The sequence below is a fragment of the Leguminivora glycinivorella genome, chromosome 1 (genome assembly GCF_023078275.1).
Source record: "Leguminivora glycinivorella isolate SPB_JAAS2020 chromosome 1, LegGlyc_1.1, whole genome shotgun sequence".
NCBI lineage: Eukaryota > Metazoa > Arthropoda > Insecta > Lepidoptera > Tortricidae > Leguminivora > Leguminivora glycinivorella.
The window spans coordinates 36,896,893-36,921,747 of NC_062971.1; the positions used below are offsets into that span (position 1 = coordinate 36,896,893).

The 24,855-nt window shown below is 38.7% G+C and overlaps 1 protein-coding gene across 5 annotated transcripts in view; it reads right to left on the reverse strand.

The window, feature by feature from the left end:
• LOC125224712 (CUGBP Elav-like family member 4) overlaps nt 1-24,855 on the reverse strand; it is a 661,017-nt gene that overhangs the window by 30,857 nt on the left and 605,305 nt on the right. The window lies entirely within an intron of this gene.

Consider the following 24,855-nt stretch of genomic DNA (forward strand, 5'->3'; position numbering starts at 1 on the left):
TGTTATTAGTTAGATTAGATTTTTAAAATTAAATGGCCTCAGTCCCATTGGTGGGACTATTTTGCCAGTGTCAAGGTGATATAAGCTAATTGTTTTAAGATTTTGGTACGGTAAGTACGACAGTGTTCGGTAGTTGGCACTAGTAAATTGATAGCTAGATTTTACAAGGGCACGTGGACTATCGGCCGTTGACGACTTGTTATTAGTTATTTAATTTGATTATTCGACATTTCAGATTATCAGATTACCTACTTAAAAGTAGGAAAAAAGTAGTGGTATAAAGCTACTACTAGGTACTTAGCAAAATGGTGTTTCTTTTTTCGGAGATTTTTCTAAATAAAAGAGGTTATAGAAAATTTTCCACGTTTGACGGAAAAATTATATTAAAACATTCAATGCCAGAGAGATATTTTGCATAGGGCCTTTGAATTGGTTAGCAACATAAATCGGTATTTAGTACTGCGGTACTGCTGCGGAAACGTATTCAGATCGCAATTCTTCATAATTCATAACCAACACGCAAGACGGACAACGGAATCACATTCGGAAATATAGCGTGGAAGAGGGTATTGCTCACTTTATATACAACACGCTATTACATTCACTTGACTTCAAGGGTTTATTTTTTATTTATGAGCCCAATGCTTGGTACAGGCTTGGTTCCTTTTCCACGTATCGCTATCCACGTGTCTTGAATGTAAGCAGTTAATGTTACTGTCCGATTATGTCAAACACTACATTTTGAAAATAAATATCTTTATCTTTTGATCCATCTGCAACAAGTTCTATTAAAAGTATCAATGTTATGTTAGAATAAAATAGAATTACTTTATTTGCCAGAATACGTATGGTACAGAATGATAACAAGTTTTTATAGGTATCAGTTTTCAGTCCAAAACACGATATGCGGTCCAAAAGGCGTTATTTTTGACACGTCAAATAATAGTTATTTGTTTTACAAGGGGGCAAAGTAGTTGTTTAACCGCACGTCCCAATATTGATACCCAAGCAAGCGAAAGATTCTAAGATAAGTGGAATCTTGAGCGTTGCGAGGGTTTCAAGCCACGAAGGCTAAACAAACTTTGCCACCGAGTGAAACACAAAATTGTTCACCACACCAACACGAACGAAATACTAACTATAAAACATCAAATTAAATCAAATCCATCAATTTATTCAATATTTATGATTCAAAATCATCATTTACAGATAAATTTTACCAGCCAGCATCAAGTTAAAATTTGTTTGAAATTACTTTGCACTCTTGTGGATAAAATGCAATTTTGCTATCTGTTTTCGAATAGCAAAATAAGCCTTTAACAGTTGGTGTGGTGAAATAAATAAAAAAGTAGACGTTCGGGCAGTTACATACGATGAGAACTTTAGGCTTACTTTGAGCTATCATGACTCTATGATTATTATATGATTAAAAACAAATCTAGTTCAAATTCTGCGCCTTAACATTTTCTGTGCTTCGTTAGCCATCGAGGCCTATCGGGCATCTTCGGCGATCAGTGCAGCAATCAACAAGTCATTGCCGAAATAATGATATTTCTCCGCGGAGAAGGATTTGGCCGCCATTTTCCTTGAACATTGTTTCGTGAGGTTGCGTTTTTAGAGGGCTTCATTTAGCTTCATGTGGGAGTTAAGCCGCGATATTTTCTTCCAGTTATTGTCTGTTTATAACTAATCATTGTATTTTTAAAAGATTTCCAACGTCTTACAAAAACGTGGTTATTTTGAGATTCGGCGAAAAATTGCATAATCTAAATGTCACATACGCATTTCGTCGTTCTGAACGTGAAATGAAATCTTATCGAAATTCTTAAAAAATAACAAAATAAAACTTGTCACAAAAAAGTATACATTATATACTTTATCTGTGTAACGATTACTGATTGTGATTTTGTTACTTTAGTAGGGATTTGTTTTTACATACTATGCATTGAAATCGGTTATCTTCGAAAGCAAGGTTATTTTACCAACATCATAAAGGACCCCAATACACCTTTGTTATCTTCCAATAATATAACCTAACCACAAAATTAAAATTTTGAAGAAACCCCCGACCGCGACATAGTAAACCGATTTTTATGAAACATGGCTAAGAACACTCCCGACTAACTCAGCTTTCAGACAAAAAAAAACTAAATCTAAATCGGTTCATCCGTTCGGGAGCTACGATGCCACAGACAGACACACACACAGACAGACAGACAAACAGACAAACAGACAGACAGACAGACAAGCACACAGACAGACACGTCAAACTTATAACACCCCTTCGTTTTTGCGTCGGGGGTTAAAAAGTCCCGCCATCATCTTTTGAAAACAGAGCCAGAATCCTTTTCCTCTTTATCTGAAGCACCCAATATGATCGCGACATCGGTATTATTTCACGAACTGGATACGTAGCCAAATGCACAAACGCTTACTACAATATCGTTATTGTTGCTAGCTCTCTATCGCTCTTCAGTATTGGCGCGACAGAGCCAGACTGCGTTTTGATCAGCGTCTGGCGTCACCGTTTGTCATTTCGGCTAATAGGCCGGCTGTCCCGCAAACGCTCAAATTGGATTCCTTCAATGAACCAATCAATAACGAAGTATACTTCGTTATATCCTGCTATAAAGATCAACTCTATGTGATTGGAAAAAGAGCTCAAATCGGTGCAATGTCAAATAAAGAAAGCTTATTTCGATTTTTTTTTGCTAAAATGGTGGTTTATGTTGGGACTTGTTTTGGTTATTTCTATGTAGTTTCTACCACGACTACGTAGATTTTAACTTAATTTCATCCTGAGTAAATAATAAGCACAAAACAGTGTATTTTTTATAATTTACTAGCTCCCAGCTCCGCTTTGCATGGGTATTATACATATGTATAAATCTTCTCCTTAAACCAATCTATCTAATATTGACAGATACATATAAAGAATTACAGACAGACGCACCATAAGGGTTTTTTTGTACTTTTTAGGTACGGAACCCTAATAATTGCATCACAATCCATCCGCGTTGCATAGTTTAAAAGATCTAAGCAACAGGGACAGACACACATACAGCGGGAAGCGATTTTGTTTTTAACCCCCGACGGGGTGTTATAAGTTTAACGTGTCTATCTGTCTGTATGTCTGTCTGTCTGTCTGTCTGCACTGAGAGAAAATACAACCAGTTTTCATGTTCGTTCAACAAGTTTTTTGGTTAAAATAGCGCCTACGTGCTCTTTGGTTCAAACAACAAGCTACTTGTCATTTGAATCGGCAATATATTTGAATCAACAAGTCGATTTTATAAAAACAACCTGACACATATTGTTTTAAACATACGTTTGGCTGATTCAAACGGATAAACCGCAACAAGTCGAACTTGTTAAATTCACAATGCAAATTTCTCTCAGTGTGTCGGTCTGTCTGTCTGTCTGTCTGTCTGTTTGTCTGTCTGTCTGTGTGTGTGTCTGTCTGTGGCATCGTAGCTCCCGAACGGATGAACTGATTTAGATTTTTTTTTGTCTGAAATCTGAGTTAGTCGGGAGTGTTCTTAGCCATGTTTCATGAAAATCGGTCTACTATGTCGCAATCGGGGGTTTTTCAAAATTTTAATTTTGTGGTTAGGTTATATACTATGTCTAGGTACATAGTTATTAGGTAAAGAGTTGTAGGTCATAAATTTGCTTCTTACCCATTTCCCCATTGAAGAGGATTGCCACCGCATGTGATTTGTCTCCATTCTGTGCGGTCATTTGTGGACTGCACGGTACAGAATGCCGTCAGTTGATGTCTTCATAGCGTCCAACTATGTTGGCATTTGCGATTTTAGTTCACAAGATTAGCAACCGCCAAAGGTTAGTATAGATATGCGTCATTATATGTAGGTAACTTGTCCATCCGGTGTATTCCTTTTTCGCTTCCGATTTTATCACTTATCCACGTGGATAAGACGAGAGTGACAGATCTAAAAATCGAAACAAGATGTCATATATTAAAAAAAAAATGACCAGTCCGTCATTTTTTTATTAATATATGACATCTTGTTTCGATTTGTAATTTATAATTATATAGTAGTGTGACTACTTAAAAAAAAAAAAATCAAAATATTTTTTAAAATAATTTGATTAGTTTCCATAGTTGCGTATAGTGACAGATCTGTCACTCTCACTCTGAGATATTTTCCAAAGCGTGACGGATAATTTATCCACATAGATAGGTGATAAAATTGGAAGCAAAAAAGGAATTCAACCCACCACTGATGCCACTAGGCTTAGAATAAATTTAAAAGTGGAAAATTACTGCATTGGGTGAGGCTATTCAGAGACCGTGAGTTCAAGTCTCACGAAATTTGCACGGCAACGCTGCAACACAAGGCAGCAATTTTTTACTTTTAAATTAATTATATGATATTTAGATTAAAGAGTTTTGTCACGATAACCTATGATAGCCATTCCATTATTCTTATTCGATTAAAAAAAAAACCATCTCATCATAACATCCTGATTCAAAATATCTTAAATATTAATTTCCCAAGTACCCGGCAATGGAGTTTCTTCATTAGCATAGATATGGGTACAACTTTCATGGATACATCACAAATAAGGTGACAGTACCGAGTTTACGCCCAATGTAATAATGTATATTCTAAATTTGTTTGATTAAATAACGGCAACGCACCTCCAACACCTCTGGTGTTTCGGGTGTCCATGGGCGGCGGTGATCGCTTACCATCAGGCGACCTGTCTGCTCGTTTGCCTCCTATCCCATAAAAAAAAAAAAAAAAAATTATTTAACTAGTAAACTATAATACACTATGAAGGTCTTGATCTTAATATTGACTACAATCTACTTACACATATTCAAAGGCGCAGGAGTCGTGTATATCCAAGTTAATCGCCCCTCGGAGCGCCAGTGAGACGTATCAAATACCTTATTAAGGCAAACGTTTAATTACCTAATCTTAATAGCTGACGTGGCCCTAATAAATCTCATATTAAAATCCTCGGAGCTGCGTAAACGGTAATGTTACCTGTGATTATGAGACTCAATTACAAGGGATACTTTTCGTTTTAACTATTTGGTACAAATATTTTAATGTCTTTACGCACAGGATCGGATCTAGAGACGGACTTAATCCTATAAGGCATTTTCAATTACCTAGGATGATACTTGAAATTCAAAGGCGTATCCATTCTAAAATATAAATTCATATAATAAACTTAAACTTTTTTTAGAAACTAAATATCAACTTTCTACCTTATTCTCGCCTTTATATCTCTAAAAATCAACCAGTTTGATCGTAAAATAAATTAACGTGAAGAATATATTTTAGCGTGAAAACCGACTGACAAAAATTGTCCCTTCTGAACTGGCCTTTACTGCCCTACTGCTTTTATTTAGCACTATAGTCAGAGTAGGTATTAGACAAAATGAAAGAGTACCTATTCGGACAAAACAGTGTCTCAGTTAAAGAGCGCTCATTTAACGCCACTACTGAAAAACTGCTCCAAACGACCGGCCATTAATTCGACCCCGCTGCACCGCGGAAAAAACGTACAAGAATCAAACAGCATTCAGCGGAGCGGCGTCCTCTTACCTCATTAATTTTCATCTTCTACCTCACATAACTCTCTCTCCAGCGAGTCCGGCCGATAAGGCGCAACACTAACCCGCTTTTATTAAACCGCGTCTGTCGCCGCCTGATACCACGCCTTGTTTATCCTCAAAACAACGCTTTTTACGCTCAGAGTATTCCATTTTTTGTACCCATTTTAATTCTTCTTTTCAAATGTTACGAACACTTTTTTGCCCCGGGACTTTGAATCGCGGCCTAAATATGTGTGTTACCGAATTATGTCAGCCTACGTAACTACGTCGCGTTCGCTGCCTCGTCAAAATAGAGGGAAACTCGCTGAATCGAGAAAATTTAAATTTTAGGAGCGAGTATGCAAACTAAGAACAAATTTTAGAAAATTCCCGCTCCTTCGCCAAAGAAAAACCGAGGGCAGCAAAAAAAAACAAACTTTCTTACAGACTAATGAAATATGGAATTCTTATTCGTAATTTCACGACGCGCTCAAAATAATAATGTAAATGTGATCTATGTAAAATTTCGCGATGAAGATTTCCCGCAGCAGAATAAAGTGTGAAAACGTCGAGGAGGCCATACACTCGTGTTCAATTCCAGTCGGAGCGCCTTTAGACGCATTCCATTAAGCATCGAGTGTTAAGGATTATTAGATGCAGCCTGCAGGCACTCGAGCGGCGTCGGCGGAGCGGCGCGGGCACTCGGCGCGCCAATGATTGGGTCTACCAAATGGCGCCCGCGCGAGGTCGACAAGAGCTCTCTGCGCGCCGCTGCCCGCTGCCCGCAAGCTTGCGCTTGTTATTCTATGCAAATCACCGGCCCCCGTTGCCCGACGCGGCTAAACTGGCATTTCGGAGATTCGAGTTTTTATGCAAACAAACCCAAGTTATTCAAGTGCGCCCTTGCACGGTGCTCGCATACAGAAATGCCCTAAACGTTTATACGCTCCGTGTTTTGGTATTTTCGAGAGATTCCGACAATATTTGCTACACGTTTTGTTTTTTAATCGGTTGATTTGGCGTTTATCGGTTACCTGCTTTTGGAGCTAAAGAGCTCCGAGCAGCGATTGTTGCATATTCAGCTCATAGTTTAGCAGATCGCTAGAAAATTGCGCTTCCTTTTATAAGTTTATTACAGGTTTATTGAAGACGTCGAACTGCTGAGACTTTATTAAAATAATGCGAAGCGAACGTGACTTTGCGCCGAAGAAGGAGCCAAATCTGTTCACGCAAAGTTGTTTGCGGAGGAAAACCGAGTGGATGTTTTTCTAAATTTATGCGTGCGAGGGCGCGGTCAATAAATACGTATAAAGGAGGAAATATGGAAGGAATGCAGCTGCGGGATAGTAAGAATTTAGAGGCGCATACTGTAACGAGGTGGCGCGCGCCGAGCTAGGTGCTCCGTATTTTTGTGCGTTGGAGTGGCTGGCACGCCGCCAGACTCCTGATCCACAACTTTATCCCCTGAGTACCTAAATCAGTATTATTTTTGCTCGAGATCGCGACAAACAAACGAACGTTAAGTCGCTAGTCGTAATTCTTCAAGTATGTTTATATGGGAGTCCTGCGCGATTGCTGATTAACGATTTATTGAATATACGATAGTTATTGTCAGTTGGTTTTTATTAAGATTCAAAAAACTTTCGATAATTCAGTTACGGTTGACAATTATTTAAAAATGCCAAGCTTTGAAATACACCTAAGCTATTTATTTACAAACAGTTGGTCTGAAGACATAACGGCAATACCTTAGAAAAACAACCATCTATGACACTGGTCGTTTAAAAATAAAAGACAACTGCAAATGCAAGTCTCCGTAAAATCGAGCGGCAACTTCCCATACCTCATATCTAGCACGCGAAACCAACTCACCGCTCAAGGAATAAAGTTAAAAATAACACGAATAGAACGCCCGTATTTCAGCGCGGAGCTAATCCATCTGCACTGCCATAGTCTATCCGATGTAACGAGTGAATAATTACACAATGATTCCTATTACAAATGCAAAAATGGGACCCGCGATGCATACGTAATGCGGCGCGAGTGAAGAGTGGCTTGATGGATTAACCGGTCCGCTGTTCGAAATGAGCTCTAATGCGAAAACTTGGGAATTTTTAACTTAGCGAGTTTCTCATATAAGCGGAAAGTGGAGCCACTTATCTAAATGGAGTGTATGATTATGTTTTAGCCTTTGATGATTAGAATTATTTTGTTAGGATAAATTTATCCTCTGATCTTGTTTTTACCGGTATGTAGGTACAACATCGCAAAAAAGGTTGGATGAAGGCAATGTTTAATTCAGCGGTTGACAACCACTACCAATGTCTGAAGAATATACAATAATAACAATTACAATAACCTAACCACAAAATTAAAATTTTGAAAAAACCCCGATCGCGACATTATGGACCGATTTTCATGAAGCATGACTAAAAACACTCCCGACTAATTCAGCTTACAAAAAAAAAACTAAATCTAAATCGGTTCATACGGTTCGGTTCGGTAACTGACGTAACAAAATTCTTAGGATTAAGCTTAGATAATAAATTAACATGGAAGTATCAAATTGACAATATATGTAAGAAACTTAGTAAATTTTCATATGCGCTTTATCACCTTAGAAAGGTAGTAAACCAATCTGCTGTCCTAACCTCCTATCACGCGTACGTCACGTCAACTTTAAGATATGGTTTAATTTTCTGGGGAAACTCAACAGACAGAGATTTAGCATTTATAAGTCAAAAGAAATGTATACGTTCAATGTGTGGCAGAAACAAATTTGAACCATGTAAAGATTTATTCACTGAATTAAGAATTTTAACTCTTCCATCCCTATATATATATGAAACAGCATTATATGTCAAAACGAATATAGGACAATACACAAAATTTAACAGTGCTCGTAAAGTTGACAATATAAAAAACAAATTGTATAAGACAGCACTTCTATCAAAAAGTATATTTGGAATGGAACCTCGAATTTATAATAACTTACCAGATAACATACGAAGACTACAGGACGTGAATATATTCAAAAAAGATCTTTTTAATTTTCTTGTTAATAAGGCTTATTATTCCATAAAAGAATATCTAGATGACTGTGACATACAAAATATCAATTAGAAAGTAATGTATAATGACTATTTTTTGTATTTAATTGTAAATCTTTATTTAATTTTAATTGTGTCTATTTATTTGAATTGTAATTTTGATTCTGACTAATTGTAATTTATTAATTTTATATTATTCATTTGCTCTCGTGCCTCTCGTCCTTTTTGACATTTGTATGCCAACCGGCAAAACATAGTTTGTTCAGACCATTCATAGACCTAAGACCTAATTATGTACCTATGTTTTACAAATAAAGCATTCTGATTCTGATTCTGATTCATCCGTTCGGGAGCTACGATGCCACAGATTTCCACACCAGTGGCGGCTGGTGAAAATTTCTGCTAGGCAACACCAAAGCAAATAGAAACCTACCTTAACATTAGGTACTTTACTAGTAATCAATTTTAGGCAAGCCGGTGGGAATCGGCCACAACGTCCACCAATGTTTTTTTTTTCCAGAGGTGGAGGTAACTGAAGATTTAATAAACTAGGCAATGATGGCAGTCGCCTGTAACCTTGGGAAAAGCACCACTCCGCCTCCGGCACATAGCGGTAATGGCTGCCCAAACAACATCTGCATACGGCCTCAGCGTCTCACAACGTCCACCAATGTCTGAAGAAGAATTAATAAACTAGGCAATGATGGCAGTCGTTTGTAACCTTGGGACAAACACCACTCTGCCTCCGGCACACAGCGGTAATGGCTGCCCAAACAGACATCTGCATACGGCCTCAGCGTCTCACAACCTAATGTAAGGAAACACTAAGACTTTGGTACATTGGCCCGCCTGTCTAAAACTATATTCATTTCCGGCTTCATTAACAAGTTAGTAATATGATTATAAACGTGCTATAGAGATAGGAACATGTGCGGAAATTATTCTTGCCTAGCGTTCGTACGAAATCATTGCCGTATCTATCAAGAGTTAAGAATGATCAAACATATTTTAGGTACCGTAAGTAGTGGTTGAGATGCTTTAACAGGTCATTCGTAGGTATAAAGAAGTACCGTCAAGCATAGGTATCCTTTCGATAGACGTCACTATAAACGCTATTTCAAAACAAAAAAAGAGAAAGACTAAATGAGAAAGACCAACGTGTTTGACGTTTCATTACAAATTTCAGGATAACTTTCTTTGACTCATGTAATTTTATTAGACTTATATTGACCGGGATTTATACCGTGATTACCTTTTTGATTTTACATAGCTTCAGACGTAAGAATCGGCTCGATTCGTACCATGTGTACGCTCGCGGCGCAAGAGCGTAGGGTAATGGTATGCGGGGCTCGGGCCTAATTAGCCTTTGTTATTTTATGCTAATACGCTTCCGCCCCGATTAGCGGCGCACATTTAGCTGCTCTTTGGATCACTACCGCTCTCTTCCCGATTTTGTGGACCAGATATTTCCCTGATTTTTTTACGAAACAGCGAGTAGCGGATAATCAAAATCACCATATTTGCTGAGATTTTGTTTGTGAAATCCGTGATTATATTTTGGTTGCAATTGTGCTGCTGCGGCTTAAGCCAAGTTAATCAAAGATTAATTTCTGAATGATGCAGGGTAGGTAGGTACTAGGTCGAGCACCAAAAAAAGAAATGTGTATAAAACCTTTTTACTTTTGATTAGTATTTTTCTATCTATCTGTCCTTCCGTCGTATAGTACCTACCTAGCAAAGCTTTTTTGTTCTTCCCTACTAGCTAAATTAGTTTTAATTAAGCACATTTACAGAAGTCTCTCTTGCTTGTAACTTGTGAACCGCATGTTAGTTTTTAAGTATAAAGTTAAGTGTTATTTTTTCATATGTTCTTCGTGAATACGTATATGGAAGCATCTGTGTCTATAAGGATATTTGTTATTTTAAGACTTTTTATGTTCATGCCATGTATGTCTTCTGTGTTATCTCCTTAATAAATAAATAAATAAATAAATAGTATTGATGCCCATCGCTGAGCATATACGTTTTCTTGTACGCAACATATTCCGATTTTGGGCTAGTTTTAGGAGCATCTCATGGAATTAGCCGCCCTCACGTTCTCTCAAATCCTAAAGTGGCTACCGTCAATACGCTGGGCCACAAGTCCAACTGCTATCACTTTGTCAGTTCATAACAAGACGATACGAAATAATTATGAATGAAATAAATTTGTTTTTTATCACGCCTGTGAGTAATACTACATATTTTGACAGTGGCGGAAACGCATGGAAAAATTCGCATGCAGCTGGCCTCCGTGGCTAAGTCGGTCGTACCGACGACTCTGGCAAAGCCGTAGGTCGCAGGTTTGAGTCTGGCCTGAGGAGTGTTTTTTCCATTTTTCCTTTAATTTAAAAATATGAATGAAATAAGTTCGAAAATATTAAATTATATCGCACAATTTTATCACCTTTAGCTTGTATGATAAGAAAGGCCTTTTCCCACGTCAAAGCCTCGTCTTACATGTCAGGCACGTCTGGTTATGGAAATGCTTTCAATAAGGGTTAGGGCGATAATTTTATGACGCCGATTGACGTGCGATTATGTAAAGTCGGCGGTTAACTGCAGTCGGGTCGTGAGGCGGCGGATTTATGCTGTATTATGGGTATTAAATTTACTTTATTTCGTTACATTAAATTCAATTTAGCGACCTACATTTGGAAGCATCCGTAGCCTGCGATGAGTACTTATCATAAGGCTTTTTTTCAAATTGTTGATAAAGATGCGCTAAACTAAAAAGTTTTTAGTATGTAATGAAAAAATCAACACTGATCAACTCTGGCCAACATGGGACTCTAACTTCTTTGGATTGCCCCTAAAACGCATCAATTTGCGAAATTGGTAACGCGATGGACCGGCAATCCAAAAATGTGGGTTCGAGTCCCATGTTGGTCAGAGTTTATTTCCGAATTGTAATGTGGTACGTTCGCGTTCCACAATAAAATTAAAAAATTATAGATAGACAGGGTCGCACCATACGGGTTCCTTTTGTACCTTTTTGATACGGAAGTCTAAAAATGAAAAATCTGTATTTTAAACATATGCATATATTATTAACTGTGAGCAAAATACAAGCCTTTAAGTACCTAACAGTTAAGTCGGTGTCATGTGAGAAAACTTAATTATATGCGTTGCAGGGCAGTAGATCACACCGCGTCGGCCATTCCACGCACCCGGCCCCAGTTATGACGTCACAGGCCCTTTCCGAGCATTCATAGAGGTTAAGACGTAGTTTGCTGACAGTTTGTCTGTGAGTTGTTGCTTAGTAATAATAGAGGATGTTACTGAATGCCGCCACACTAGCGAAACACTTTCAAACACTATAGTGCGAGGGTTTACTGGTGAAACCCGATAAGTTATAAGTTGAGAAAACCGGTTAGAGAAGGTTTTTGAAATTCGAACTATAATGTCCACAATATTGTTATTTCAAAGACCCGTGTGGTGACGGGTTAAGAATTTCACCACCCCCTTTCTTCCCGTAAGTGTCGTAGAAGGCGACTGTGGGATATGGGTTAAATTGTGGCGTAGGCGAGAGGCTGGCAACCTGTCACTGCAATGTCACAGTTTCGTTTTCTTTCAACCCCTTAATATGCCAAGAGTGGCACTGAAACTTGAGTAGTTTCATGTGCTCTGCCTACCCCTTCATGGGACACAGGTGTGATTGTATGTATGTATGTATGTATGTTCAAGGACAAATTATCTCGATTTATCGGGTTTCACCAGTAAACCCTCGAGTGGTACTGTAGTGTACAGTGTTTGAAAGGGTTACCAGGATATATCCTGGCTAACCTAGACTACCCGAGCCCATCCTTACTCTAATCTAACCCGAACCCGTTCTAAAACCACCGGAAAGTGAATACCTTACATACCAACTCGTAAAATTAGTAGCGTACCTAGTGGAAGAAACAACAAACCAAACGTATCTCACATCCTGAATAACTTTTCGAAATATACAATGGTATTTAAGACATATGGATTTGTTTTGACGTAGTTACGCAGAAACGTTCCAATCCACATGAAACTGTCATTAAGTTTTAGACCTTGTATAAAAAATAAAAGTCTTTCATTTTAATGACAATTTCAGATGGATTGGAACGCTTCTGCGTAACTAGCTACGTCCATTTAAAACATATGGATTATTAACATTTAAGACCAAAACTTAATAACTTGTTGTATGGGTTCTTAGCACTAATACCTTGGTCTGGTTAAAATTTGCGGTAATATTCAAAATACACATTGTACCACTGTACAAAAGTATACACCGTTTTGGAATCTTAATATTTAAATTAACAAAATATCTTGTCGAATTAAGACATAAAATGTCACAGCGTAATTAGGACAAGCTTATTCGTTCCTAAACAAATATCGTTATCGTTGTCGTTTTCAAGCGCGGCCGTGTAATAAGTGAGCCCGCTGCTCAGAAGGGTTACCATCTACTTTTATAGCTTTAAATTGGGTGAATAGGGGAGCATTGACATAATTTTAAGCTTGTACTTTAATGTGCTGTGTAATGGGGTCAAGTTGATATTGAGCCTTTTACATGTTAAGATGTATGTGCGCGATAAACTCAAAAACTACGGCACGGATTTTCATGCGCTTCTCACCGATAAATAAAATTATTACTGACAGTTTACAATATAATGTGTTAAGTTTTGCGTAAATTACTAGAAATGTGACGATATATTTTCAATCTTATGTTTCAATGTTATCATCTTATATAATCTCACTACTTATGTTCTTGCAATAAACTATTGACTGTTGACTGTGGTACTTGTTCAAACAATCGGAAATAATCACGCTGGCCTTTGTCGCAGCTTTAATCGAAAACGCTGCTTAATCCGTATCAGATAGACAAACTTAAAGATATATTGTGTCATGGTCTCTGTTTCATAGGTCAACAAAAAAGTCAGCTTTATAATTTTAGGATGTTTTTATGCAGGAGCCGGTTGGTAGTCCGTAACAAAAGTAGCACTTTACTTATAAAACAACTTTAAAATATCACAGATTGAAACACCGCTCAACCGCAGGCAGCGATAACAGTGTGCGCACGGACGTGTAATCGTGTAGGTATATGTCATTTAATATCGTCTTATTGCGACCGCCGCGAACGCCAGTGTACAAATAATTGCAACGTGTGTACGCCTTTACGGTTGAGTGCTTTTAGTGCCCGCCAGTGTAATTGACCTTTGTTCTTCGTCTAATTGATAAGATGTTTTAGTTTAATTGGGTATTTGTTTCGTCGGTGTACCTATTTTTTTAAAAGGATTGGTAGGTCCAACTCAATACTTTTTCGCCTCGGGCAAATTATACTTGATTGGCTTGTGGCCGTGTTTGCCGTTCCCGCTTTGGCTTACACAGCCATGAAGTTATCTTATCTTATCTTATCTTAAATCTGCGGGGGCCCTTACGGATACACTTCGACCCATCGGGATCTTTTGTGCAATTACCCCCTACGATCCTAAGATCCTTCAGCTATTCAGGAGCTTCTCGACCATCTCCACGTATCGGATGATGAGGCTCATGGGTAGCTCTCTGAAGTCCTTCGGTGCCAGGTAGCCTGCTCCAAAGTTCTTCATTCTTTGTCTGGCGAGGGCGTGACATTCACACATTAAATGTCTGACGGTCTCTTCCTCTTCGCCACACATGCGACAATCAGTGTTGTCGGCGTGTCCCATCTTGGCCAAAATTCCTTTGACCCCGTAATGGCCTGTGAACACCCCCGTTATAATTTGGAGTTGTCTTTTGCCTAGCTTCCCTAGCTTTTTGCTCCATCCAGAGTCTACCCTCTGCATAAAGAGCTTTGAATGCTTCAGACCAACCAGGGCATCCCACTCTTTTTGGTGACTAGCCTTTGTTTGGTCTTTCATAGCCATTCTGATGGTTCCTTGTGAAAGGCCCACATAAGGTTCCGGACCTATGAAGTTGTCTTCAGATCCGGCCTTGGCAAGTTCATCAGCGTTTTCATTGCCAATGAAGCCTTCGTGCCCCGGTATCCATACCAGTTGCACCTTGTTTTGCCTTCCAAGCTTGTTAAGAGCTTGGATGCCGTTTAATACCAGTCTAGAGGTAACTCTGGGCGATGTGAAGGCTTTGAGTGCCGCTTGACTGTCGCTGAGTATATAGATAGTCTTACCTTGGATTTGTCTAACTATATTCTCATGTACACAGGCAATTATTGCATATGTCTCGGCTTGGAAGACCGTGGCATAATTGCCCATGCTGATACTACCACTGTAGTCATTTGCATAAATGCCTGCGCCCGTACCAGATGCCATCTTGGACCCGTCTGTATACCAGATGATGGTGTTGTCATCAGGGCAGCCATGAAGTTGAACAACGCTGCCGCTTTACCACTTGACAATCCACTGACTTTAATAGTCTGTAGACTTAAAGGCCCATGATGATAGTAGGTTAGTGAACAATTTTAATGGAGTTTATTTATCTTGAGTTTGTATTTATATTTATGTTCGATGGAGCGTGATTAGCTTACTTTCTGACATCTTAGTGTGACCTATTGCTTCCTAGTCGCAGGTTGTGGGTTCAAAGTTAGACTAAACCGTTTACGGTAATCAATATAACATGATTATATGTAAAAAATCATACAGTGAAAAGTTGTACTCAGGCAAAATTTTTGTCAAACTCTCTAATTAGCATTGAGTTGATGTATTTAAACCGATTTCCCAATGAGATAAATAATTTAACAATACATTAGGATACACAATGGATACAACAAGATGCATGTGCTCAGAAGTGGGATGTACATTTAAAATGAAAAGTGACTGCTAACACTTGTCTGTGCCATTTTAGATTAAATACTTATGCAGCACGCATGTTTTTCAACTTGGTTTTTATTTCGACTTGAATGAGTAGATAGCTTCTCCAACTTACCAAATTTCAAGAAATACAAAATACAAAAAAAAAACTGGTCCATTAAATGTACTTTTGCTGATCAATAATCCTTTTTCGAAAAACACTCTCTCTTTCAACACACGAAAATCCCGAACAGAAAGCCCTAATTAAAATCCCAGATTACATCTGTAGCAGTAAAAGAAAACAATTTGCGTCGAAAGCACGCAAACGGCACTATCCCGAACCGGGGCTTTAACATTTAAAAGGCATAGTGGACCTGTCCTTGTAGGCCGAGAGCTAGCCCTGGGAAAGGTTGTATTGGTGGAAAAATTGTAAAAGGTTTTCAAATCTTATCAAAAACTGATTGAGCAAAACTTGCGCAAGTTGCGAGGGTTCCATACAAACTTACATAGGTACTCGTAACAATTTTTTATATTTAAAAATTATTTTTAAGTCAATTGATTTCATTTTATTCTCTGTAGGTACTTGTAGTAGTGTCAGAGAATATTTCTTTTCATAGTCACAGGTTTGCGGCAAGCAGTAACTCTCCAAACACTAACACGATTTTTGTGGTAAAAAAACCATAATTGTATTGATGTATGTTAAGATAAAATATGTGTTTCGTAGTTTTAAGGAAATGTAGAATCTACTACTACTACCTAACTACTAATAATCTATAACGCGCTCACGAGATAAAGGGACTTGTTATACCGATTATCAGACAGAAGGATGACAAAAGCATTCCTTTTTACCTTATGGTACACGGAATCCTAAAAATAGTAAACAGCTCAGATTTCCGCATTTAGGGAGTGTACAAGTTTCTAATGGAGTGGCAACGCGCATGTGACCGCTATCCATCAGGTGGACCGAATGCTTGTTTGCCACCGACGTAGTATAAAAAAAATCATCTTAAGAAATTAAATATGTAAAACTAGAAGGGTTTATTTTATCTAAAAATGAAATACCCTTTCAGGGCCAGCTCTTAACCTATCGCAACCCTCGGGCGAATGAAGCCCTCGAAAATCCCTAATAAGGTCCGTAAAAGGCTGCAGCCCAATTATTAAAGACAACATGCCCTGTGTACTGTAGCGTCAGGAAAACGTACTCATGTTTTAATATTACGGAACGGGGATATTTACTTGGTATGTTTCGTGTTAGTGGCTTTACGATTATAAAGTTAACATATTATTTTTTTGCACAAATTCTCTGCATTCGCAAAGGTATAAAAGCAGAGCACGTGAAACTCCTTAAATTTTTACCATGGCATATGGACGCCCGTGACATGGGTAGCATCCGAAACACTAAGGTTGTAATGTTGATATTCAAGATGGGAGGAAGTTTTTTTTAACTGTAGGGAAATAAAGAGAGTTGATTCCACAGTTTTGCTGTGCAACGCAGGAGGTTTCTGGAGAAACGAACAATTTAGGACTGATGATAACTACCTATGTACTTCACTGGACTTTTATTTAATTGTTTTTTTTTTATTTATATTAAAACAAAATTAAGTAATTTGTATGATACAAAATTTGGCAAGACATCACTCTTATAATAATTTGATAAGTACGAGTAATACCATTCGTTTGGATCAAAAAATAAATGCATAATTTTTATTTAAATTTTAACAGTCAAAATTATTTTATTACAGAATCATGTCACTTATTACTGATAAATCTCTCTTTTTTCATCGCAATTAGTATTTTAAGCTTCTACGGCCAACTAAGTCTAAAACCTAGTCTATAAGGCATGCAAACTAAAAACAACAGTCGTTAAGGCAACTTCGAGGCACGTCGGTACTTAAGCTAAGTGAATTCGCAACAGGTATTTTTACTTAGTATTTTACCTAGTATTTCTCGATACTTTTATTCTGCTATTTTATGGAAAGCGAAGGTAAACGGCGAGATAGCTCGCATGGGAGTGACCCGGGCAAAACATCAACGAATTTATTAAGACTTGTTTATAACGCCCATCTTCTAACAATACACGGTGGGCCTGAATAACCCGAAGTATTTTAACACTGTATATAGAGATTATAATGTAATGTAACATATTTAGAGATTATAATGTCATTATTGAATATCTGGACTTTCAAAAAACTGTCTTTCGTCATAACTCAGGCAAAAACGCATTTTTGACTGAAGTTTCACTATGGATACTAATTTGACAGATATTAGTAAAAAGCAAAGAAAACGTCTGTGCAAAAATCCAATAACTTAATTTTCTGGTTATTACCATGGAAAATTATTCAAAAACAGAAACGTAAAAAAAGCTTTTTTTTTTTAATTACAAAAGTCATAAACCTAATAATATTTTTTTTTTTATACTACGTCGGTGGCAAACAAGTATACGGTCCGCCTGATGTAAAGCGGTCACCGTAAACTATGGACGCCTGCAACTCAAACAGTGTCACATGCGCGTTGCCACCCCATTGGAAACTTGTACACTCCCTTTTGCTGTGTTAAGTACACAGCAAAAAGGAGTGTACAAGAAGTTCCAAGGAGGGTTCGGGTTGCCGACGACTCAAAGGACAATAGACGGAACAAGTTAGTTCCGTAAGTCCTCCCGTCATCAGCACACCGCACCCTCGTTGAGCTCTGGCAGCCTTACTCACCGGCAGGAACACAACACTATGAATAGGGTCTAGTGCTATTTGGCTGCGGTCTTCTGTAAGGCGGAGGTACTTCCCCAGTTGGGCTCTGCTCTAGATTAGATATTTGATTGTTTTTCCATAAAAAAATACGTGGTTAAAATCTTTTGATGTGTTCTTCTCACGGTGTATAAGTATAGGATGTATGGTTTTTCGCGGTGCTTTCGCATGAAGTTTTAGGGCAAAAGGGTACGATAAAGATAACCAATACCGAAGAGTTAAGAAATAGTCGAAAAGCCTTTGCACTTATGACGTTTTAGCATATCGTTGTTGTCGAGTAGTTTATTTGGAGTAAGCGTGAAAGTTTAGGTAATTTTGGGTCCGATCGGAACGCAAGTACGCACTTAAAACGAGGCTTTAGATGTAACATGGTTTAGTCATAGTTTGTAGAAAGGTTTTAGAGTGGAAAATATTTTGTAGAATTAATCTTTTCATCTTTATTTTCCTCGTGTCCTTACTTTTTTTACAAGGCTATCGTTAAAAAAATCGAGATATTCGAGCAGAATTTTGATTTGACTCTAAATGGGAAAAAAATATTTGTTAAATTTCTTTAGATCTGAAAAATAAAATTAGAAGGTTCTCGTGTTGCTATGACACAATAGGACCAATTGGAACCCTAGGCCACTCTACTACCATGTCAAAATGACAAACAGTAAGAGATTTCTTACAATCTGATTTATATCGTCACTATGACATAGTTCTACAGTGGCCTAGGGTTCCAACTGGTTGACTGTAGGTACAATATACGATTTATTTTTGGCATAGCTACATAAGGAAATGAAAACGACATTTGTTTTTATTAAGACCAATTTAATGATTTTTAAAAGTGGAAAATGTCTGCCTTGGGTGAGACAACAACAATTTAATGATGGTTGTAATCTGTCCTTCATTTTACAATATCTAATTTTCACGACATTTAATTCATCTTTCATAAAGATTCGAAAAAATATATGTATAAATAAACTAAATTCACGTTATCCGCCATGTGTGTGGAACACTACATAAAATAATCAATAAACACAAATACAAAATTAATTAATACCCCTCTCCAGCGTCTATTCATACACTTGTTTCATACAAATCACAGCACCGGGGTGCAGACAAAAACGTCATTAGTGGGGAAGTTGGGGCAAAGCCGGCCTTTGTGTCGAACGGAATTATCGGTGCCGAAACACCCCACGCTCCTCGCTGGATTATAGAGAGGTGCCTTATTGGTGCTGCCGTTTAGATTTGAAGACTTTTTGATGGGCTTAGAAACTATTATAACAAGCGAGGACAAAATATTTTTTAATTAAAAATGGAAAAATTACACCTCTGGCGGAACTCGAACCTGCGATCTACTGTATTGCCGGTGCAGTCGCTATGACCAACTTAGTCACAGAGACCTTTTTTCGTTTTTAAAAATATGTAGTATCGTTTGCAGACGTTTCTGCATGATGAAAAATAAGTCGAGTGAGGACAAGTATTAAATAAAAAGTTGACTGTGTATGAAACTAGGTTTACTAACATAACGACTTTAAAGATCTTATTATTGAACAATTCATAAATATTCTACTCTGTGCCCCCGGCACAAAAATAGGCCTCACAGTAAAGCCTTACCAGAAATATATGATTATTGTCAGGAGGGCGCTGCTATTCTGGTGACAGTTCAGTATAGTATGAAGAAAATAGTTCTTAATGAAATTACGCAATATGGTGCGTAGTCATATATTTCTGGTCGAGCTTTAACTTCATGCTAAATATAATTTGAATAACTTTAGCGAAAAACAATAAAAAATGATTTTCCCATCTAGCAACATTATTATTATTTGTATGTCCTTTCCAGTTCTCGGGACCATGGGGTCCCGGACTTTTGGGAGGCGTGCGTGGGGCCGAAGCCAACAGCGCAGAGGCCCTTTAAGACAGTTTAATTTAAAAAGTAATGTGACACTAACCGGCGATTATCCCTGTCTGCACTATAGTAATGCACCCAAGGACAAGCCCCGGTTAATGTAAACTATTGTAAGAAAATGGTACAAAAAGAAACCAGGCTATTAGGTTGAGTTGCTGGTGGATTGGTAACCGGTACTATCGGAAATACTATGGCGCCTTGCTCATATGTTATAAAACATGACAAAATAGGCAGGCGGTGACTCGCCAACTCACTAATATGGGTCCCCGAAAACGGCCGCTCGCACGGAGCGACAAGGGGACAACATTTCGTGAGCGGCTCAGGGTGCGGAGAGGTGTGCGCCGCTTTCTACCCAGTCTGTACGAAACAGCCACTGTGCCAACTCGCGTCTTATGCATATTTCACTTCCACCCTGCAAGCATATAGCTCTGGCACCCCACTCTGGACGGCCGGTTAAGGCAAGCCAGAGGTGAGAGTCCTGCGGCCCCTGCTCAGTGTTCACTCCGGCCGGCCAGTGAAGGCAAGCCGGAGGGAGAGGCCTGACCGACTCTCGGGGGCATGGGACCCAAGGGACGCCACTTCCCATTCAGCTCGCCACAAGCTGCCCTGGGGGCTTATTATTATTATTATTATTATTCAGAGCCCACTGTGTCCCACTGCTGGGCAAAGGCCTCCCCCCTCTTTTTCCAATCTTCTCTGTCTAGTGCTATTTCTGGCCAGCCAATCAAAAATGAGTCCAGGTTATCCCGCCATCGCCGGTGTGGTCTGCCGGATCCCCGGTTTGACTCGTGGGGCTCCCACTCTGTGGTTATCTTGGCCCACAAGTCGTCCGGCATTCGGCAGACATGGCCAGCCCAGTCCCACTTCAACTTAGCCGCTTTCCGAGCTACGTCTATTATTTGAGTCTTAGAGCGCAGCGTGGTGTTCCGGATCCGATCCCTTAATTTTACACCTAATATGCTGCGCTCCATAGCTCTCTGGCAAACCCCGAGTTTGGACATCTGAGCTTTCGTCAAAAACCAGGTTTGAGCACCGTAGGTGAGAACTGGAAGTACGCACATGTCCATGAGCCTACGTTTGAGTGACAGAGGTAGGTCTCCTTTCATTAGGTGTTTCATTGACCAATAGCTCTTCCAGGCGTTTTCAGTGCGTCTTTGAACTTCTTTGTCTTGTCGCGCCTGGAAAGAAACTATTTGGCCTAAGTAAAGGTATTCATGGACATAGCAACATTGAACTAAGTAAAAACAGAAAAGTACCAACATTTGAAATTTGAACTCATTCTTAAGCCGCGCACACACTAATTACATCCCGTTAAGCGCTCCCGTAATATTACGCGATACAAGCACGTATAAGCATTAAGCACCGCCTTAATCCGAACTACCTATCGGTATTGCTACACAGAGTCTAATTAGACGTCCTTATAAACCCTCCTCAAGGACAGAATCCTTAGTCATCATCAACCTCCTTGCGTTATCCTGGCATTTGCCACGGCTCATGGGAGCCTAGAGTCCGCTTTGACAACTAATCCCAAGATTTGGCGTAGGCACGAGTTTTACGAAAGCGTTTGCCATCTGACCTTTCAATCCGAATGGTAATTAGGCCTTATTGGGATTAGTCCGGTTTCCTCACGATCTTTCCTTCACCGAAAAGACATTTAATCAATCATATGACATTTCGCACATTAGTTCCAAAAAACTCATTAGTACGTGCCGGCGTTCAAACTCGCGATCTCCTGATTGAAAGTCGCACGCTCTTACCGCTAGGCCACCAGCGCTTCTTGCCAGAATCCTTAGTATTAATTATAATAAAACGTAATAATTTGATGTAATCGCGCGCGGCGGGACAAAGGCAGAAGCCACTTCGGCCAACAAGGCGCGCACTTTGTTATGATAATGCTCGTGCAATCCCCGCTTAATGTACCTTCGATATTCTTCATGCAAATGCCTCTCGCCGCCATATTTAATTTGAAAGATACCCGCGCTAGTTCCAGTTGCCAGGTAAATAAAACGGGAATTTTTAGTTCTCATACATTTTAATTTATTACGAACAAAATGGACGTGGATATAATCAAAACGGTGTTTTGTTCGTTATACAAACGCACATTGCTTTCATTATTTTTAAAATCGGGACTTAATCGCGTATAACTACATATTAAACTGACCTCCAACGTTTCAAGGACGGCGTTGTCCCCGTGGTCTCGGAGAAGACTGGCTTGAAATGACATCAACACCTTCTGACAGCCGCGCGAGTTTTTCGAACTACCCGCACTTGGTTTTGATTATCAACTTGAACTGTTTGCGCACTAGGGATGTTACTCTGTCGACATACAACACTGACGATATTTGATTTAACGACTGTCGATATTATTTTCGGCTTACACTTATTAATGACAGGATTCCATGTGGATGAGATCCTAAAACCTTCGTCCCGATTGAAATTGCGATGTTTTTTGATTTCAATGGCTTCACGCACTTTTCTACTGTAGAAATGGCGTTCCGTGGAAAGGACTTTAGGGTCATGTAGTTCGATCCAGTGGTTTGGCCCTGACTCTAACAAATGTTCAGCCACGGCAGACTTGTTGACCTGACGATTTTTCACAGCCGCGATGTGCTCCTTTACCCTTTCTTCTATGGTGCGCTTAGTTTCTCCAATGTAGGAGCTACCACAACTGCAATCAAACAATCGGGACGAAGGTTTTAGGATCTCATCCACATGGAATCCTGTCATTAATAAGTGTAAGCCGAAAATAATATCGACAGTCGTTAAATCAAATATCGTCAGTGTTGTATGTCGACAGAGTAACATCCCTAGTGCGCAAACAGTTCAAGTTGATAATCAAAACCAAGTGCGGGTAGTTCGAAAAACTCGCGCGGCTGTCAGAAGGTGTTGATGTCATTTCAAGCCAGTCTTCTCCGAGACCACGGGGACAACGCCGTCCTTGAAACGTTGGAGGTCAGTTTAATATGTAGTTATACGCGATTAAGTCCCGATTTTAAAAATAATGATGTGTAAGAATCGTGAAAGTTTAAATCAGTGTTTTGCACATTGCTTTGTTTGTTGGAGTAAGTAAATTGCATTCTGGTGTAAATGAATGAAAAAAAAAAAAAAAAAACGGTATTACTTAGAAACATGCTGAATTGCTTATATCTATCAGCGAATTGAATTGCGTAGACATGATTAACAAAGAAACATTATATGTATTTAGTACCTATCGGCACTCTATAGGCAGTGAAAATCGTAGCAAGACATGATTCAAAGGAGCATAACTATCACATAAATAGCAGTAAATTCGAGTACATTAATCAACTTTCTCACGTCATTATAATATAACAAAATTAAATTTCCACTCCGTTCCTAAACTTGGCATAGACAATATGCCTGGGCCTATCTCCGGACCACTAATTAAAAAGTTAAGCGGCCCGGACAGTCGATTCGCGGTCTTTTTGCCCACCGATACATTCTGGCTAGTATTTACCGACTACGATTTGTTAGCCGCTCTTTTATTTAGCCATCCGAATTAACTGGGACTTTAGGAAGATTTAAAAGGCTTTTTTGAGTGTTTGCATACGCTATTCGGTTGTCGTAAGGAAAAAAGCAGATATAGGAAATGAATGATTATGTAGCTAGGTTAGATGAACACTGAAATAGAGGATGATAAGGGCATTAGCTTGTGTATGCAAAGCAGAATGGTCCAACAGTAGTCATTCAAATATGGTATGTTTTTAATCTTATTTTGTCCTATATTTACTAGTTAGTTTATTTTAAATTTATGCGTACATTACGAGTACATTAATGTAGCGTTTAAGTTCCCTAATTTATTTGCCATCAAGTCATCATAAACCGCTTATTTACACATGTGTTCCGAGAAAGCGAATAAAACATCGCTCTTTCCGCCCACAAATTCTAATTGTACAATTTTATTCCTACGCGAACTGTACAAAGCAAATAAGCACTTCGCATCGACGATAAACCGATATTGCCGTAACAAATAACAAAATGTTCCAGCGCTGTTTGAAGTATCATATTAACATCACAATTTGCGACAATAAAAACATGTAAACGCCGCGTACAAACGTTAAATATTTGCGCAGCCTCACCCTACAAACACGATTGAAATTAAATACTAGTTGGCTATGTTGGCAGCGCTGATATTTGTCGCCCGTTATTGCGATATGCACTGTTTGAATAAACTTTTATGTTGGCAACACTCGACAGCTGTTGCGTACGTCTGTCATTTTAATGAATTATATTTTCATTTTGACGGCGACGTGAACGATGGTTGCATTGGGACATTTTAGACAAGTCGGGACACATATTTGACTTTGGAAATGTCACGGCAGAGTGAGTGAAAACTTTGGCAAAAGTCAAATAAAGATCTTGGTATAGTTCGTTAATTGCGTATATTACCTAGGAACTGTGTGAAATTAGTCTTCAGTAGTAGGTAGTTAGTTGTCGTGGAGCCTATATTGTATCATGCTAAGCCGTGGGATTAAGACTGAGGGTCCATTTTATCGTACCTAATACCTACCCTCTTTCAAGTAATAAATAATGCCGTACAAAATACAATTTCGATTATTCTTCTCTTTATAAAATACCTTTTGTGATAGCATGTGAATATTCAACACTTTTATCCAAATAAAAATTAATAAAAAAAATTGATTAGTTCGTTAAAATGGCAAGCCAAAACACGAACACGTATGAATACTTCATTGTAAAAAAGAATACTTGTAAAAATTTCCCCGTAACAGACGAAATGAAATTCAATGAAACCGAATACCCACTGACAACAGAACACCGCTGATTGGATGCT